This window comes from Lactuca serriola, chromosome 7, assembly GCF_051521515.1.
Source record: "Lactuca serriola cultivar US96UC23 chromosome 7, Lser_US96UC23_V15, whole genome shotgun sequence".
Lineage (NCBI taxonomy): Eukaryota > Viridiplantae > Streptophyta > Magnoliopsida > Asterales > Asteraceae > Lactuca > Lactuca serriola.
The window spans coordinates 104076447-104098517 of record NC_136414.1 but is presented as its reverse complement, the minus strand read 5'-3'; positions in this window follow the sequence as shown (position 1 = coordinate 104098517).

Sequence of the window (22071 nt, the reverse complement as noted above, 5' to 3'; positions counted from 1 at the left end):
GGGACTTGCTTTGGGTCTCGGGATGATCACCGAGGCTTCGGGGGGTTAGAATAGGGCTTAGAGAGAGTATCGGGAGTGGGAGAGTAAGAGATGAGCAACCAAACTCGGGTGACCCTTGATTTCTATTTATAGGGTAAAAATGCTAAACTCACCTCGTGAGCCACCTCGTGAGTTTCTAATATTCACCTCGCGAGCTCGATTCGTCATTGCGTTCATCATGGACGCTTGCCCTAAAAGACCTCCATCATCTGCTCACCTTGTGAGCCACTTAATGCTCACCTCGTGAGCTCTGACACAACCTTGGGGTTCACGCCCCGAACTTCAAAAATTCATAACTTTCGCATACGAGCTCCGTTTTTGACGTTCTTTATATCCACGCGTAGGTGAGATTATGATCTACAACTCTCGTTTAGACTCCGTTGGCTGATTTTGATTTTATTTTTATTATATTATTTTTATATTATTTTTAGTAGGTCGGGACAGGAAAACTCCGTTATAAATTCAAAACTTCTTCATCCGACGTCCGTTTTCGCCTATCTTTTTATCGTTTCGCTACTATCAATGAGATCTTCAATTCTCATTTAGAAAGTTTTGGCTAAAAACCGCTCGCTCTCAAATCGAGTATTCGGGCTGTCTACTGCTAAGCCGAAACTTCGAAAAATCATAACTTCCTCATACGAAGTCAGATTTGGGCATTCTTTTTATGCATGCTCTCGGTTTAATGAACTCTACAACATTTTTTAGATTACTAGGGCTAAATATCGTTCTATCTTAATTTCGTATTTTACGTCATTCAGCGTCGTGCCGGTTCTGTCGCGAAACTTCGACAGGTCATAACTTCTTCGTTATAACTCGGATTTCGGCATTCTTTATATATTCGGAAACCTCGTTTCAACTACTACGACATTATGCATAGATATCAGCTTTATCTAACATTTCATTTTGATGCTTATTTTCATTCTTAATTAAATTAAGACACACAATTAAGCACAAAACACATAATACTCAAATAATACACTTGTATTATCTCAAAACGGGTTACAAAGGTTAACCTAGACTATTATATCAACATTAATAACAAGCCGAGAAACACAGGCGTTACAGATCATCCGAGTTAAAAAAATAAATTAATTAAAAAATAAATAGTATGGATCATCTGAGGAGATACAAATATGTGGGGTCTATTATTTTTTTTAAATATGTAAAAAATAAATACATAAATAAGAAATTAATTAAAAAATAAATTAATAAGGGCACAATAGTCTTTTTAGGTAATACAGGACCAAACGCGCAACAAAAATAAATAGTAGGGACCATCCAAGTTAAAAAAAAAAATTAGGTTCCAAAAACACAAATTTCCCCACCCCACATGGACTATTCGTGTAATTTACTTTTACTTTTCGTTTTGTTCATATTTGGGTAACTATTTTTTTTGTACACATCTAGGTAATGAACTTATTGAAAGCGTTCATATCTAGGATTTAACCTGCTATAGCAGGTCATAATGGTCATATGTGAATACTTCCAACAACTTTGTTACCTAAATGTGTACAAAAAAAAAGATAGTTACCTAGATGTGAACATACCAAAAAGTTAATTACCTTAATAAGTCATTTTCCCCAAATTATAAGCAAAACAATGTAAGCCCGTCCGGTATACGGGCAAGGAATTCGTTATCGATGTGGTCGCCGCGTGCACACTATCCCATCGGTCCGTGGTGGCTCGTGGTCATGATGATTGTGGTGGGAGCACGGATGACAATGATCAATCTATTTCTTTTTCACTATGAGGCGTCTCTCTCTCTCTCTCTCTCTCTCTCTCTCTCTTCGTCGTATGTACCCCGAAGTTGGCTCGTGGTCAGGTCGATTCGGTAATTTTGAGGGCCATGTGCTAAAAGTAATAAATGGACCCTTAATATAAGAAAAATTATTAGTTTTAAAAATCATCTCAAAAAGTTGAATGCAAGGATCGAACCAGGGTCATTTAATGAAGTACCTAACAACATATATGTCTTTAAACCAACTGAGCTAGAAGACATTTAGTAAATTTTTACGCAAACGTATATATATTGGAAACGGATTAGTTAAAAATTAAAATGTATGGGAGTAAACGGGAATCGAACCCTAGGCGTTTGGCTGGACTAAACAAAAGGCGCCGCATGAATGCCAGTTAAACTACAAATAGTTTATTAATTTCTTTGCGTAATATAATATATAATAAACAATAACTATATAAATTGGCTACATGTAACGCCCCAATTCTGGTATGTTATCTAAATGATTATTTTCTACATGTTTTTAGAAGGAACTCGACGAGTCAGTAGCCAGACTCGTCGAGTTGAGTCGGGTTTTTGAGCATGTGTAAGTTGGCAACTCGACGAGTCCATATTTCGGACTCGGCGAGTCCGCCAGTCTGGATGAAACCCTAATTTCAAAGGTTTGCACCCTATTTAAACAACTTTTGGGGCCTCAAGTCAACCCCCATCACCCCTTAGAGCATCATTCTCGAAACCCTAGAACCCTCTTAGCATTTTGTGTGATTTGGTGTGTTTCTTTGGAAGATTTTTAGAGAAAAAGGAAGGTAGATCAAGAGGAGAAGAAGGAGATCCTAGATCCTTGTGGAATTTCAGAATATAGTAAGGTATATCTTGGCCATTTTATGTTTCTATGCTTAAATCCCCTTTTTAAAGCCATTAAAGCTATTCTTGAACCATTTCTTGGCTTAATAGTAGCATAAAGGACTCATTGAGATGATTAGCCTTCGGATCTAGCTAGGTTTGAGTTACAGAAGCTTAGATCTAGTACCTTTATGGAACCATTTTACATGAAAGCTCTAGATCTACTTTTATAGTGTGCTTTGAACCCTAAAACCTTCATTTGATGTTATTTACACGTAAAGTTGGAAACTTTACGTGTTAATCAAGCCCCAAGAACCCAGATCTATGAATGGAATGGACTGGTTTCATGCAGAATCGAGCATATAGTGTTTGCATGTATATGACTCGGCGAGTCGAGTCGCGAGTCCCCTGTTTTCCCCTTTTCGAGTTATGCCGAGTAGAACCAGTGAGTGGGAGATGGACTCGGTGAGCTAGAGGGTTAGACTCATTCGTGGAAGAACTCGGCAAGTCAATGCCCTGACTTGGCGAGTCCAATGCAATCTTCATGCCTCAAGAATAGACTCGACGAGTTGTTCATACAACTCGGCGAGTCGGATGCAGATTGACTGAGTGTTGGTTTCGAAGAGGAACTCGTCGAGTCTATGCCAAACTTGACGAGTAGTATCGGGCAGAAGTAAGAAAGTGAGAATAAGGACTCGACGAGTTGGTGGCCCAACTTGACGAGTCAGGTCAACTGAATGTTGACTTTGACCGATAGGGTGACTTCGACTAAGGGTAAGATAGTCTTCTTACCATCAATATTATTATCAGTATTTGATTGAGGGTACTTATGGAAATTGTAGCCGGGGTGAAGCCGGAGTGCAGCAGATAGATTCCGAAGCAGTTCTTTCAGCAGCTAGGCTACGAGGTGAGTTTCCTTGCAGTAGGAACGGATCTAAGGCCACAATGCCGGCCCGTTTAGTTAGCAGTAGTTTCCAGACTTCGGTACGATGCAGTAGTTAGTATGTTTGATGCCTTCGTGGCTCAGACAGGTTTTATGTGTTATGTGTTCAGGGCTACGGCCTGATGCAGTATGCAGTATATGTGTTCATGCTAGTTGATATGTTTATGCTATGCTATGTTAATTAGTTTCTGGACTTCGGTCCGATGCAGGGGGCAAGGCCCCGGTTAGTCCGGACTTCGGTCCGATGCAGGGGACAAGGTCCCAGTCAGTTTTCGGACTTCGGTCCGATGCAAGGGGCAAGGCCCCAGTGAGTCCGGACTTTGGTCCGATGCAGGGGACAAGGTCCCAGTTAATCCAGACCTCGGTCCGATGCAGTGGGCAAGGCCCAATATGTGCTTTATATGTTGTATGGTATGTGGTAGTTTAGGGGAGCTCACTAAGCTTTGTGCTTACAGTTTCAGTTTTGGTTTCAGGTCCTTCCGCAAGTAAAGAGAAGAGCTCGGGATAATGGCATCGCACACACCACAGCTTCAGTCCTATTCCTGGGAGTTGTTTTGATTCATAGTTTGATTTGGCACAAATGTTCATGACATTTTAATATGGGTTGAGATATTTGACACATGGTTTTTATGATGTGACGATCAGTATATGATTTTTTTTATTATTATTAAAACAAAAATTTTTGGGTCGTAAGATTGGGACGTTACACTACAAATCGGGCCCTATTTTTTCCATGGCCCTGTGCGGTTGTCCACCTTGCACACCCTCAGGGTCGGGCCTGCTCGTGGCGCGTGGTGACTAATCTGGAATCTCTCCACAATCGTTGTCGTGGAGAGTATTACTGATGGTCTAACCATCAGCATATAACCCCGAGTGGCGAATCTAGAGCAAAAAATCACATGGTTTCCAAATTAAGTGAATCCGACAAAAATGAACAACACTTGTGGGGGGTCGGGTCCTGTACCTTGAAAAACCTGGACCAACCAGTTCAACCGGTTAAAATCGACCAGACACCACAGATTAATTTTTTTTAAAAACGACTGAAATATAATTGGAAAAAATGTACGGTTTAATGAAAAAAAGTTGATTATTAGTCTGTTGATAAAGTGGCGAACAGAAAGTGAGAGTCTTTGGCAGTGTCCGACGTCAATTCTAAAACAGCGAATAAATACGAGAAAGGCACAATTAGGGTTTTTTATTTTTCACTTTTAGTGTTTATTTATTTATTTTTTCTAAATTTGTAAAAGTTAATGAATTGAGAGGAATTGAGGAATGTGAGCTTCAATTTATTAGAGCAATTTATATGTCTATCGATATTTTGAGAGTGTTATAAAGAGTTGTTAACTTTTTATTATCAATTTCATAATTTAAAATAACAAATTGCTCCTAGTAACAATTTTTTTTTCTCCTTTTAAAAGGGTTTTTAAGACATTTAAAAAAAACAAACTTAAGGTACGTCCTTTATTTTTTTCAAGATAGTTCCTAATTTTTCTCCTATATACTTTATAAACAAAATTGAAATTTTAGATAGGTCCTAAGACCTACCTTTAGTCTTAGTAGCTACGCCTCTGACAACCCCACAAATGACCGAGAATTTGAGGTTTTTGGTTACTAAAACATTGTTAGAAAAATTAATTTTATTAATTTCCAAAAACAGATTTTCTCCATTTGAGCACAAATTTTAGTTAACAATTACAAAAACAAATTAAAAGCTATAAATCATAGATTTTTGTTTTGATTTCATTATTTTTGTGTTGCAACCAAGGTTTAGTTACTCGTATTTTTCATGGTTCATGGCGGCCATTAATTGTTATTCTATAAAAAAATATCTTAACTTTTCAAATAACAAAGAAAATGAAGTGACTTTTTTTTAAAAAAAAATCATTTTTTATATATCAATATGGATCACTACGAAAAAACACGAACAACGTCACATCCAGGTTTTTTTTGATAAAAAACATGGTCTAGAAAAAGGAAAGTAAACTTTGTTATAATCTCGTGCATTTGCGTCCATTGTAAAAGTCTACAACATTTTCTTTTGCTGTTGATGGCTTTAAATTCTTACCATTTTGATTGGTTTCTTCATTTCTTGATTAATAATGGTTATTTATTAAACTTTTCTCTCCCTCCCTCTCTCTCTCTCTCTCTATATATATATATATATATATATATATATATATATATATATATATAACACGGATTTATTAAAAATAAAAATTTAATATCAATGTATAAACATCAAATATATTATAATGTAATACTATACATAATAGAATGTAATGTTTTGGAACATTTGCAAAAGAAATTAAACGGTTTGGAGTATTTATGAGAATTTATTATCAAATTAATAAGATGATTTTATTTCCTTATAAAACCCATTACAATTTTATGAAATTTTATTTTAAAAAAACAGAAATCCTTAAAAAATTACAAGTGGAAAATAAAAATTCTAAACCTCTTACAAAATGACAAGTGTCAAAATAAATAAAAAGATGATATGTGGCAAAAAAAAATCTTCATTTATTAGAGAAGATATATATATATATATATATATATATATATATATATATATATATATATATATATATATATAGGGATGAGCATTAGGGCCATCGGAACCGGAACCGGAACCGTAATTGATAACAAGGTCCGGTTACCGGTTGTCTATTTTTATTAAAACCGGTCCCGGTTTTAAAAACCCGAACCGGTTTAACAATTTTCATGTTTATTAAAATGTACATAACTCACTCATATGAAGTTAGAATTATTTGATTTTCTTTTCCAACATATAATTTGGAGTTTGTAATTTATTTTTTATTGTACAGAGATATGTTTTGGTTAGATATTGAATCAGACACATGCCTCAAAAAAAAAAGAATATTGATGTTGCTTTTTATCTATTTCAACATTTTTTTAATCTGTCCCATTTTTTTAAATGTCGATAACTCATTCATATGACGTCAGAATTATTTAATTTTTTTTTCCAAAATGTAATTTGGTGTTTGTACTTTAATTTAGACTATAAAAACACATATTTTGGTTAGATATTGAATCGGTTATAGATCTCAAAAGACAACATCTCTTACGCTTCTACTTCATCTTTTCTCTCTTGCTGCAACCAAGGTTTATTTACTCGTATTTTTCTTCGGTTCATGGCGGCCATTAATTGTTTTTCGATGAAAAAAATATCTTAACTTTTCAAATAACAAAGAAAATGAAGTGAGTTTTTTTTTAAAAAAAATCATTTTTTTATATATCAATATGGATCACTATGAAAAGATGACGAAAAAACATGAACAACGTCATGTTCAGGGCTTTTTTTCGATAAAAAACATGGGCTAGAAAAAGGAAAGTAAGTTTTGTTATAATCTCGTGCATTTGAGTACATTGTAAAAGTCTACAACATTTTCTTTTGCTGTTGATCGCTTTAAATTCTTACCATTTTGATTGGTTTCTTCATTTGTTGATTAATAATGGTTATTTATTGAACTTTTCTCTCCCTCTCTCGCTCTCTTTCTCTCTCTCTCTCTCTCTCTCTCTCTCTCTCTTTATATATATATATATATATATATATATATATATATATATATATATATATATATATATATATATATATATGGATGAGCATTAGGGCCATCGGAATCGGAACTGGAACCGTAATTGGTAACAAGGTCTGGTTACCGGTTCTCTATTTTTATGAAACCCGGTCCCGGTTTTAAAAACCGGAACTGGTTTAACAATTTTCATGTTTATTAAAATGTACATAACTCACTCATATGAAGTTAGAATTATTTGATTTTTTTTCCAACATATAATTTGGAGTTTGTAATTCATTTTTGACTGTACAATCATATGTTTTGGTTAGATATTAAATCAGACATATGCCTCAAAAGAAAGAATATCGATGCTGCGTTTTCTCTATTTCAACATTTTTTTTAATCTGTCCCATTTTTTAAATGTGGATAACTCATTCATATGACGTCAGAATTACTTAATTTTTTTCTAGCATGTAATTTGGTGTTTGTACTTCATTTTCGACTATAAAAACACATATTTTGGTTAGATATTGAATCGGTTATGGACCTTAAAAGATAACATATATCAATGTTGCTTATTTTCTATTTCAACATTTTTTTGGAATTTGTCATGCTTTTAAAATGCGCATAACTAACTCATATGAAGTCGGAATTACTTGATTCTTTTTTCATTATGTAATTTAGTGTTTGTACTTCAATTTAGAATGTAAAAATTCATAATCTGGTTAAATATTGAATCGTTTACAAGCTCCGGAAGATAACATATCATCTATAATATTTCAACCGTTTCTAGTTTGAAAGATAACTGAAAAACCGGGATTGGAACCGGAACCGACCCTAGAACCGACGGTTTGGTTCCCAAGTCTTATAATATAGAAAAACTGGGTCTGGTCCCAAACCAGTCCGGTTCTATAGCTCATCCCTATATATATATATATATATATATATATATATGTGTGTGTGTGTGTGTGTGTGTGTGTGTGTGTGATAGATTTAGTTCAAAAAATTTAGGATTATTTGATGAAAACATTGTGGATACTTTAGTATTAATTGTAGAAACAAAAAAAATTAGAATTTAAAGATGATACAAAACCGTTAGCAATAATTTATCGTGTTTGTTACAAAATTACAACAACTACTCTTGAACCAAAAACTCGCTTGTCAAGTCTTAAAATGAAATAATTATTTTTGAAGCAAACACTAATCATGCCAAAGTTCATACATCAAAAAGATTAAAATGGTCTGATATTACTCAATCATACAAAATGTAATTGAACCAAAAGCTTTAGATTCTTCAAAACAAGTTTCTAATATTATTGAATATAGTGTTGGCTCAGTCGATATAAAATTTGCCTTTTCTAAATATTTCATCGTCAAGATTTTCAACTAGTTCTACACCAGAAGTTGACATTTCAAAATCTAGATCTTTAAATTTAGGAACCGTAGATTATACTATTTCAGTTCCCAAACATTTATATCAAGAGGATTAAAATAGTGAAAATAGTTTTCGTAGTCACACTAAATCAAATTTGATTGATGAACTTCAAAATTTTAAACAACAAATATGAGTAATAAAACCCCAATATATTGTAACTCTGATAACATTTATATTGTTAATTTATTTTAAAACTTTTGGCAAGACCTAAGCACTCCAACAAAATACTTAAAAGACCTAGAAAAGGAATTATTAAAAATTAAAATTTAAAGGTCAAAATCGCAATGCAGTTCAATTAGTTAGAATAGGAAGATTAATGGTTGAAATTGAGCATTTTAAAACAATTATAAAAAATATATATTGTGTTATTAGAAACGTTTCAAATAATTTATTAATATGCTAGATGAGTTCTAAAGTACAGATAAATTGTTTTGAAAATAATAAGCTTTGGACTAACATTATAAAAAGACATTGGAAAACAAACTCTTACATTTGTAAAATTATTCAACATTTAAAAGATACTAGATCTCGGGAAAAAGACTATTAATTAAAGCTACAATCCAATAGTTATAAGTATAATAAACAAATAGAAAAGGCTTCTCAATTAACAAAAGGAATTAAGATATACAAACAGTCACATGACCGTAATTTAGAAACAATAAATCATGCTTCCCCAATCCTAACTAGAACAACTTGTTACTATGGATTTCTCTGAAATATAATATCACGTTGATTTTAATTACTTAAAAGATATTGAATATTATAAAGAATATAATGATACGAAAAGAGATTGACATAACAAAAAAATTTCATATTACTTAAGATATATACATTTAGGACTTTGGGAAGATTAGGTTTTGTCCAACAAGATTCATTCTCTGTTTTTTCAATGTTTTAAATTAGTTTATGCCCCTAAACATAATATAAGTTATCCATTTAAAATTGATACCATCACTCTTGTTTTAAATTGAAAATATAAAGATATCATCTCTAACAAAGAAATTAATTCTAATTTTCCTCCAAAAAGAGAAATTGGTATTGATGATATGTTTATTGTCACATCTTTGGTTTAAGCACCACATCAATTAACTACTAAAAAGGGTCTTCAAAATATCATATATCAAAATAATTATTCCAACGAAACTTTGTTTAGTATTAGAGAGCATCTGGTTAGAATTGAAGAAAAAAATATTGAAACAATGAGAATAAATAAAGCATTAAAAAATATAGACTCACAATTATCAAAGATAAGTGAAAATAAAAACAATGATAAAGATTTTAATATTCATGACAAAACAAAAACTATCATATAAGTTTTATTCCTTGCCTTTATGGAAACTTTAATTTTGGCAATAAAAATTTAACTAAGGAATTAAAAAAAGACTTTCAAGTTTTCAACTTTCTAATAAAAAAACATTAATATTTTTACAAAAGATGAATTTGAAGATAGTGATACTAATAGTGAAACAAATCTTGATAATCTTATACAAGAATTTATTAATAATGATCATGATATTAATAAACTTACTAATGATTTTTCAAGACTAAATAAATCCACCAATCACAACACAATACTTTCGGAAGAAATCCAAGCCAACATTAAGAAATTATTGGAATAGACCTTTCTACCCGATGTTCAAATTGAAGAAATAACTTTTCAATATGATCCTTCTCAATATGATGGTGTTTCCGTTTATGAATGGAATATTGACAGTCATTCTGAACATCAAATTATGAATGTTTTTCAAGAAATGACTATGACAGCTAATACCTACAAAGCCCATAATAATACTCAACTTAAAATTGTTAATATTATTACTTTTGGTTTGACTGGCAGTGTTTAAAAGCCGATGGGATTTCTATATTTCTCAAGAAGAAAAGACTTATATTCTAAATGATATGAAAACCATTATCAAACAAGAAAATAATTAACAAATACAAACATTAGAAGATGATACGGTCAACGCTTTAATTTTTTCTATTATTAAAATCTTTGTAGGTGATCATACTACCTTTCAAGAAAAAACCTCATATGTTTTAATGAATTTACACTGTAGAAAACTTACTAATTTTAGATGTCATAAAAATAATTATCTTGTTAAAGTTTTCTCAAGACCTGATTATAAAGAATCATATTGGAAAGAACGTTTTATTGTTGGTCTTCCAAAATCTTTCGTTGAAAGAGTTAGGCAAAAATTACGACAAAATTTTAATAATATGATTCCATATTAAAGTCTAACTTATGGAGACTTGATAAATTACATTATTAAAGAAGGATTAGTAGTTTGTGTTGATCTTAGGTCTAAAGAAAAAGTTAAAAAAAGATAGAATCAACAGGAAAAATGAATTAGAAAATTTATGTCAACAATATGGTTATCAACCCTCAGCTGGTCCGTCTACCTCAAAATCTAAAGGGTATAAGAAAAAATCTTCAAAATATTTTTAGAAAAAGAAATACTATTTTCCAAGAGAATTATCGAAAAAGAAAGACTATTCTTCAAAACCAAAAAAAACCTTATAAACCTTTTTATAATAAATGTAAAATAAATCAAAAGATATTATTATTTGTCGTAAATATGAACGTAATGGTCACATAGCCAATAATTGTTATGCTCAGACAAAAATTAATGAATTAAACATTTCTCAAGATTTAAAGGAACAAATAAGAAAAATTATTTTAAATATTGATGCCGACTCTGATGAAAGTATTTCTGATTTTCAACCAAATAATTTAACTATTCTTGAACATAGTACTTCTAGTTCAGAAGATTCTGATACATGTGAATGTATTGACAAATGTCATTGTAACAATTCGATTAATTTTATTACCAATAAATCAATTAATGTTCTTACACAAGATGATATAGATCTTTTAAGAACTTTGGATTCTATAAAAGATATGAATGTTCAAGAATTACTAATAAAACAAATGTTTAATAAAACCAAAAGCATAACTCCTACCAATAATGAAAATTTTATTACAAATATTAAAATAAAAAATAAAAGAAATAAAAAAAATATACTTCTTATTATAGAAAAAGAAAAATCTTCTAGTATCAAAAATAAAAATATAGAAATTAAAGATGAATATGAAAATAAAATTGAAAAGGTTACTATTGATAAAATCATAAATCGTCAAGTTTCTCAAAATGGAACACTCAAATTACTTTAGTGAAAGACAATATTAAAATTAATATAATAACATTAATTGATAGTGGTGCTAATATGAACTGTATTCAAGAATGAATATTTCCTGCTCAATATTATGAAAAAACTACATCTAAAATATCTGATGCTGGAGGTACAAAATTAATTGTAAATTATAAAGTTTCAGATGTTCATATTTGTAATGATCAATACTATTGTTATAATACTCACCTAATTAAGATCTCTCTTTTCCTTTAATTTTAGGAACACCTTTCATTACAAAGTTATATCCTTTCATGGTTCATGATGATGGTATTAGAACTAATGTTTTGGGAAATAAAATCATTTTCAAATTTTGTGAACCACCTTCTATTCAACTATTAATGTCCTTAATTATAAAACAAAAGATGCTAAATATCATATAAGTGAAATAAATGTTCATATAACTAAACAATTAAATGAAAATCATGTTCAAGATATAGTAATAGCTTTAAGATTAAAATTTGAAAAAAACTTAGTTCTAATATCTCCAATCCTTTTTGGAATAGAAAGCAACATATTTTAAAGTTACCCTTTATTAAAAAATTTAGTGAAAAGATATTCCTTCAAGATCTAGAGCTATTCATATGAATAATGAATTAGAAACTCGTTGTAAAAAGAAGATTCAAGATTTGCTAGAAAAAAACTTCAGAAGGCCTTCTAAATCACCATGTTCTTGTTCAACCTTTTATATTATGAATGCAGCTAAACTAGAAAGAGGATCACCAAGACCGGTTATCAATTATAAACCTTTAAACAAAGTTTTAGAATGGATTCGTGTGGCAACCCGAAATTTCTATCTTGTAAAGTCAATCAATTCAATCAAAAGTCAGACTTGTTTCTGTTACCTTTTTGCCTTATTAAGCGTCTGTTTGAGAGTTTCTAAGCCTAGTACACTCAATGATTGTGTGTTAGGAAGTGTTAGATTGAGTTCATTGAGTTGCAATCGAGCCGGAATCATCATCAAAAAGGAGTTCACGGCCGTGAACCCATCCTTGGCCATGAACATCCTCCATATATATAAAATTGGTTCATTATTTCTTCACTTCTTCAACTCTAGCCGTGAACACACCCATTCTCTCTCAACTTTCTTCAACCGTGAACACTCCAAAGGCTTCCAATAAGTAAGTATCTCATCCATCTTCTTATTGTCCATTAGAAGCACTTGATTCCCCATGAAAGAAACTCTTATTTGCATGAATCTTCAAGAGTTCACGGCCGTGAACCCTCCCTCCTTAGATGCAATGTTTGGCCATGAACCATCCTTCCATGGCCGTAAACCCTTCTTAAGATCAAGCTTGGGCCATGAACACATCATGTGTTCTATGGCCGTTAACCCTTGTAAGGCCGTGAACAGTCCTTGTGTGGCCATGAACTCCTTTCAATCAATCATTTATGATTCTAACACTTCATTGAAAGTGTTTCCTAGTTCCTAAGGTTGTTTCCCTTACATGTTAGTTGTTATATACACTAATTGTATACATATATGTATCATTATATGCTTAATAGGATCCGGTTGTGCTCGAGACTTCACTTGACATACTTAGCATCCTATATCGATCTTTCATTCGAATCACTCACTGCAGGTGAGTTCATACCCCTACAACTATACTTTTAAATGCTTTTAGGGGGGGGGGGGGGGAATACAAGTAGAACAAAATGAAATTGTGTTAACCATTTACCTATGAAAACAACATCCAAAAGGATTTCTTATACTCAAATCTTGTTGAAAACTCTTTTAAAGCTTTTATAAACTTCTTTTATATCAAATCATATTCGTCTATCTATTTACATATAAGTATGATTTAACAGACTTAGAACTACTGCTAGATACCTTACTTCATGTTCCTTGTTTGGTTGTGGGCTTAGGGTAGGATCACTTATCCGAATGTCGGCTAAATCAAAGTTATACTCATTAAATACATATATGAATATTAAACCCATTTTTAAGGTACATACTTAACTTAGTTGCTTATGGTGAGAAACTGAGTCTTTTCTACAATCAGTAACAGTTCAAACAAACGTACTATTAAACTTTAATAGGTATAGTTTAGAGGATTACTACTTACTATTTCTAGAATAGTGAAACATACAAGAGTCAGTACATTCATACTATACATTACAATACACACTATAACAAGAACAGAAAGGAACATACTTACTATAACAAGAACAAGATAACAATAATGTGAAACCACTATTTCATGGCATAGCAATATACTTGTTGTGTCACGTTTTGTAACCAGAGTCTTATGGAGGGAGAGCATGAGTTTGTGTATAGATCTATACGGGATTGACCATCCTACACCTTGCTACTAGCTATAGCGGGACCTACAGGTCTATGGATGACAAATGTCATACCATTTCGACGTCTGTAGAACGCCGTGTTTTATACTAGTCAATCAAGCATGGTTATAACTTATCACATTTTACCTTAATTAACACATTGGTTTTAAGGTACTTAGTGCTTCAGTAGATATTTTATACAACATTACTGTACACTTTCATTTTTCCATTACATTCATAGAATGATATACTCACATAAGAAATGCATACTATTTTTTTTGTAAAGATAGTCTTACAAATATGGAAAACCCACATTTATACTATTACAAGTACAAACATACATCTTATATCATTTTTCAAAGAGAAACAAATATACAAAACAGTTGAGTCTTGGTAGAAGACTACTTTTAGTAGAAAATATAGGATTTTCTAGGAAGTATACAAACATTTACATCAAAACACTTACAAACATTTTCATTAAACAAATATAAACTTTTGACACTAATATACTTATGAACTCACTAGCTTTAATGTTGGTCTACTCTTTCAAAATAACTTGTATTCTCAGGTTATCAGTAGACAGGTATGCAGGACCAGGTTTTGAGAAGACAGTGCTTGTGCAAGACTTGTCTTTTATTTTGATATATTTTGGTGTCTTATAAACTATACACAGAAGACATGTATAAACTATACTATTAATGCAATGGATGATGTTGTTGCTTGTTTTACTATTGTGCATTGTTATGATACTGTACATGACGTCCTCTGCCCCCGAATTTTCCGCCAATTCGGTTTAGGGGTGTGACAATTCATTATCCTAGTCCTATTAAACAAAATTTGTCAAAAAAAAACTTTATGATTCAAAAATATTTTCAAAATTTGATATGAAATCCGGATTTTGGCATATACAACTTCATGAAGAGAACAGATATAAAATCGGATTTAATGTTCCTTTCGGACATTTTGAGTGGAATGTTATGCCTTTTGGCCTAAAGAATGCCCCTTAAGAATTTCAAAATATTCTGAATGATATTATTCTTCCTATCACCAGTTTTGCTATTGTTTATATTGACGACATCGTTATTTTTTCAAAATCTATTGATCAACATTTAAAACATTTAAATTAGTTTCATGATCTAATTTATCAAAATGGTTTAGCTGTCTTTGCAGCAAAATGCTTTAATTCAAAGACCATATTCGTTTTTTAGGATATGACATAGTCAAAAACACTATCAAACCTATTACTAGAAGTTTCGAATTTTCTACCAAATTTTTTGATGAAATTAAAGATAAAAAACAACTTCAAAGGTTTTTGGGATGTCTAAATTATATTCATGATTTTTTCAAAGACTTAGGAATTCTTTATAAACCTCTTTATAACAGATTAAAAGATAAGCCCGAACCATGGACTAAAAATCATACCAATATTATTAAACTTATCAAACAAAAAACCTACTTTACATTGTTAAAGTTTACCGCACCGAAATGCAATTATTATAGTTGAAAGTGATGCTAGTGATATTGGATTTGGAGGGATATTATGTTGGGTTTTAGTTCAAAATTAGTTTCAAAAATTAGAAAAGTATGGCAACGGAAGATTTAAAATTTTGAACATAGTATAACATTTTATACCCACCAAGGATCTCCTTGCAAGTTATAGAAAGATGAAACACCAACCATAGCAAGGATGAAGAAACAACAACTTTATACAAGACTAGGAATGTTACTATGCTCCCACTATCTTTCTAAAAAAAATACAAGAGTCATCTTGATTTATAATAAAATCATAATATGCAATTATCTCATAAGAAAGAATATTCTTACTTTGAGATGTTGGCTTTTGTTAAAGCAAAAAGTGACCCTCTTAAACTTAACGGTCCGTAGTTCCATTTTGCTACCGTATCTCTTTTGGCTACGTACCGCAATCAGTTTTGCCACCGCAACGGATGTTTGTCTACTGCAGTTGAAGACATTGTTTTGAACTGCAACTATCTCTACTGCAGTGAAGACTTCTTGGTTACATCAACTGACTTAGCGTGTTCGCATTACATTGTCCAATGAACCTTGCATGGTCACTTAGAGTCACTAGTTTATCATTGTTTATTCAAGATGTAACTTTATAGAACTCTATAAATAGAGTCTCTGTATTCATGTATCTTTACCTCTTTACCACTTCATCTTATCACATCTCTTAACGATCTTTCTGAACTTGCACTCTGAAATACAAAGATCATTTTCTCATATATTTATCTTACTTATTATCTTCGAAGATCCTCTTCACCTTAAACTGATTACACATACTAACTTGTGTTTGAAGGCAAACCTCGTTATGAATCAGTTTGGTGTATACTTGATATAACTTGTTGTCATTTACATTTCCTTTACATTTCAGCACTTTATATTTCCGCAACTAACTATGTAACAGCTCTAACTTATTATTGTTGAGCTTACATGATCTTTTGAGATTAACTTATTCCGCAACCAATATCTTTTTCTAACGTTTGTTCAAGTGTTTCTACCATAGTTTTTATCTCAACAATTGGTATCAGAGCCATAATGGTTGCTTTTTAAACAAAACTCTGATGTTGAAAAGCCTTCTTTACTACTAAAGCACATTCTTCAAAAAAAAAAACAAAGGAAATATGGCACAAGCTTTATCATTGAGCGTTTCCAATAGTGTTGGAGGCTCAAACAGAGCACCAATACTTGTTGCAAATGAATACCACCATTGGTCACAAAGAATGGAAAGGTATCTTAAGAGGCTCGTAATAGATGTGTCGAGATCCATGGAAGAAGGACCTCATGTCTGTGTTCTTACTCCTGTTCAAGCAGATGGTGCTCAAGCACGACTGGGTGGAGGTCAAGCTACAATGAATCGACCAACCAAAGATGATCTTGAAAAAATTGAAAATGATGCTATAGCCTTCTATGAAATCTCTTGCGGTGTAGCTCCAGACAACTTTGACATCATCATCAACTGCAAATTTGCTAAGGAGATTTGGGACGTGCTCAAAAATCTCTATCAAGGTTCTGAACAAGCTCAGGATAAGAAACTCACCACTGCTCTCAATGAGTTTAACAACTTTAAATCTCTTCTTGGTGAATCTCTTGACGACTCGTTCAAACGATTTAATCTCATCATCACGAAGTTATCAAATGCTGGTACAGTTCGAAGCAATCATGAAAAAATCTACAGTTTCTTAATGGTTTGGGAGGACATTGGTCTACCGCAAAGATGATTGTGCAAGGAGATAGAAAGATTCATACTTTGTCCTTATCCAAGCTGTACGGAGAACTTCAGGCACAATAATCAATTATGCTGAAAGACTATGCTGATCTCGGTGGTCCACTTGCCCTCATAGCTCAAACCCCACAAATCAAAACCTCACAGTACTCATATCCTACCGAATCATCCTACTCACTTTCAAATGACAACCCACTGCAGTCATATGAAGGAGATGCTGAAATGGATAATGAAGAAGAATTCCAAAATGCCATTGACCAGGTTAGTCAACAATTCAATCGACTACCACCAACCTCATTTCGCAAAAATCAACAGTTTACCAAACCACCATTCAACTGCAACTTCAATCCGCAGTCGAACCACTCACGATATCCTCGAAACCCTCATCATCCATCGCAACCGCGAAATGCACATCATTCCAAAGGGGCACCCTAGTCCAATAAACAATCTGACTCCGGTACCTCAACTAAAGAGAAAAATGACGTCATCATCTATCACAAATGTCATAAATAGAATCACTTTGCAAAAGATTGCAAAGTAAATGGTGTTAAGGACAAGGCATTCTATCTTAGAATGGCCGAAGAAATGGAAGAAAAAGAAAAGGCAAGGGCATATGTTGCTCATGTGAAAAGCGATCTTCAAGTGTGGTCATCTGAAGATAAGGATGAAAACTTTGACAACATCAAAGGAAAAGGGAAGATATGTATGGCTGCAACTACTAAAAAGGATGGATCGACAAAGCTGGAAAGAAACTACTACTACATGGCCAAAGATAGCACCCTCAGCATCGTCGAACAGGTAAAAATCATGATCCATTCTAATAATTCCAGCATGCATGATTGTGAACTATACTTAGAAAGACTTAATGTCATGTGTGATGCCGTCCTTTCAGACTACAACAAAGCACTAGATGACAAGAATATAGCGTCCCAAGAGCTATATCACGTGAGAGGAAGACTTGAGGATAAGAGACTTAAGGTTGCTATGCTAGAAAAAAGATTTGTTGTTAGAAAAACATGCTAGGATGTTGAATGAAACTCAGTTAGATATTTCTTTAAATCAAAGGGATTTAGCCCAGAAAGAAATTATACGTTTGAATCAACTAATAGAAAAGCTTTTTAATGAATCTGAAGCAATTGAAAACTTAGTTAACAATGGAACTGTGGACAACACCTATAATTGGGGATGGTCCAGTGGGTACTCAACCAATGAGGACTCAACTCCTCGATTCAATTGTGATCAACCATATGTCCCATCGGATCGTGAGTTTCATTATCCAGTTAATGGTAAAACGTTTCCTGAAGACATAAGATGCCACTTCGGTCAACTTCATGAACTGAGTAACAATTGTGTCATCGTGGAAATTCTTCCTGAATCCTCGGGTTATCCAATTGATCAAATACCTATCATTGGCATAATTTGTCCCGATTCTCAGTCCTCTTCGGATGTATATGAAGAAATTATCGTGGAAGGAACAGAAGTAGTTGTAAATTGTCCATAATTGCCTTCCATAAAATGTTCTTTGACATACTATGCGGTTGTCCAGTCATCCGCACCGCAGACCGCAGTCAAAAGCATAGTGACCATTCATCCCATCCTTTACAAAGTTCTGAACTCTCTAGTTTAGATGACTCAAGTCCTCGTTTTTCAAGACAGTTAAAGGTTTTAAGAAACCGTAGTTAAACATTTCTGACTGCGGTTCTCCAAAAACACAAACAAAATTGGCTTTCAAAGAAGAATTCAAATCCCGAGGTAAAAAGCGGGATACTGATTAAAAAAACAAAACTTTCAAACAAGTCAAAATTTCAAATAAAAAGGTTTCTAAAAACCCAATGGTGCTAAAAATCTTTCAAAAATCACGGTAGTTAAGGGATCAAACAAAAAGGAATGTATAGTAACAAAAAACTTTTCAAATACTCCTGCAAAATCCAAGAAGAAAGTCATGTCTTTTCAGAAATATTCCTTAAACGATCCAAAGTGGAGAGGCATCTTACCAATTCCTCAACCATAAAAATCACATTTATCTGTCAAGAAGTCAAAACCTATGAGTAATTTATGCGCCAAAACTTTTTCAAATCCCAAGGGCACCGCAATCAAAACCCTTCCACAGACCGGTCACAAGGCTCAAACTACACATACCGGACCATTGACCAAGTACAGTGTCTGGATAAACGAGAAAAATCTGTCCTTTGGATTTTTTCTATTGAAAATGTTTTGTCCAATCCATCCTTGTAACATCCTACAAGTTACCATACACCAAGGACTAGGTCTAAAAACTGACACAAAAATTGTTCCTGAGTCTCATGTGCATGCATTAAGTAAGAAAGTTTATCATGTGTCCATGGGCTCCAAATGTGTTTGGGTGCCCAAACTAACCATTTAATTTTTTAGGCAATGTGCAAGGAGGAACAAAAGGAAGAGTGGTTAATTGATAGTTCCTACTCCTTGCACATGACCGAAAGGTCAGAATGCCTACGCGACTTCAGGCCTATCTGTGACGGTGGACACGTCACGTTCAGGAACAATGCAAATGGAATCATCAGGGGTTACAGTGTATTAACCACGAGAAATTTCTCAATTCAAAAGGTTGCTTACAAGGAAGGCCTCAAGCATAACTTGACCAGTGTGGTCCAACCATGTAAAGTTGGTCATCGGGTTGAATTTGATAGTGAATATTGCTACATAATGATGAGTGATACAAGCACCTGCTTGATCAAATCGAAATCCAAAGGAACAATGTATCATTTGGATGTCTCAGTGATCATTAGTAAACCATAGTTGTGTTTTCTATCCAAAGCAATATCCAAAGTTAGCTGGTTATCGCACCACAAGCTAGCTCGTATGAGCTTCCGGTATTTAAACAACCTGGTCAACGAAGAACTTGTCAGTGGTCTCATAATTCTAAAATACAACAATGATACACTTTGCCCAGCTTGTGAGTGTGGAAAGCAAACAGAGGGAAGCCATCCACTGGTTATTGATTCTTCAATTGTTGAACCATTAGAGCTACTTCACATTGATCTCTATGGTCCATCTACCGTAGCCAATCTTCATCAGAAAAAGTACATTCTGGTTATAGTTGATGACTTCACATGTTTCACTTGGGTCTTCTTCCTAAGACTCAAATCAGACACACCGCATATCATGATCAACTTTATAAAAGAAATCGAGCTTCAAATCAAGTTACCAGTCCGAAGAATAAGAAGTGACAATGGAAGCGAATTTACTAATCATCTCTTGAATAGTTTCTTGGTTTCAAAGGGCATCAGTCACAACTTTTCAGCTCCATACACACCGCATCAAAATGGAGTAGTAGAGCAAAGAAACCGTACATTGGTCGAAGCAACTAGATCAATGCTAAATTTTGCCAAAACTTATCTTGGAATGATTGTGTCATTGATGTACCTCACTGCAAGTAGACCGGATATTGTCTTTGCAACAGGCTTATGTGTTAGGTACCAAGCTGATCCAAAAGTATCTCACCTGGCCCAGTCAAGAAAATTCTCGGATATTTAAAGGGAAGTAAAGCGTTAGGCCTCTGGTACCTTGCGGGTAATGATTTCAGCCTTCAACCCTTCACCGATGCAGATCATGTCGGATGCAGATTATATCGAAAAAGCTCTTTTGGTGGTTGTCAATTTCTAGGAGGAAGACTAGTCAGCTGGTCTTCAAGGATGCAAAATTGTGTCTCGTTGTCTACCACAAAAGCTGAGTACGTGGCTGCAGCCAGTTGCTGTTCCCAAGTTCTATGGATGAAGACTCAAGTCATGGTTTACGGATACAGAATGATATAGGTAACAATTTAATGTGACTCAGAGAGTGATATAATGATTTATCATAATCCTATTCACTACTCGAAGACGAAGCACATTGAACTACAGTACCACTTCATCAAGGATCACATCCTCAAAGGTAACATCAAACTAATTTTTTTCCCACTCACGAGGAAATAACATATGTTTTTGCGAAGTCACTTGATGCTACAAAACTAAATAGCTTTCTGGAAATGCTAGGAATGGTGAACCCATACCTGCAATTCTTTTTGAGTTGATAGGTACCACATACCACATTTAAACTACAAATGTGAAGACAATTGCTTCTTTTCTTTTTAAATACAATTCTCGAAGCATTCTCTTCAATGCGGTTCTAAAATTATATATTCATCATATACCTTTTCAGTATACTTATTATACCACAATGATATATGATACATATATTCTTCTTTATTTCTTTTATTTCTAACTTCTTGTCAAGTGTTCCTTCAGCTTACGCTACTGCAGTCACACTGCTCACCACCACAGTTATCTAAACTCAACTGCAGTCACAATCACTTCATAAAAATTGAGACATTTGTGTCGTATTTAATGATCTTCATTAAATAAAAACATTCTTTACAACATTCATTTTGTAGCATACAACGTTTCAGTCTCTTTCAAATTCACTTTTCGTAGTCAGACCTATTTTAGGCTAATAAACAAATAAATCAATTTTCCATAAAACACAATCTTTTAAGAAACCTCTTTCCCAAACCGGTCATGTCTCACAACCGTTTATTTTCAAATCCGTTTCAACTTCCTAATTTTTCACAACAGATAAAAACCTTAACCACACGATTAACCGGCGTGTGATCATGGACCTGCCATGCATTTAATGCTTCGCTTTTCGAGGAAATTAATTTCTTTATCTTTTTCTTTATTTGTGGCTGATAATGTTAAAAACCCAAAGGTTTTTAACTCTAGCAGTTGTGACTAAATTAATTACAATAAGATTTCAAATTCAGAGGTATAAAAACCCCCAATTCCTCGCAAGATCGCTTTACACTTT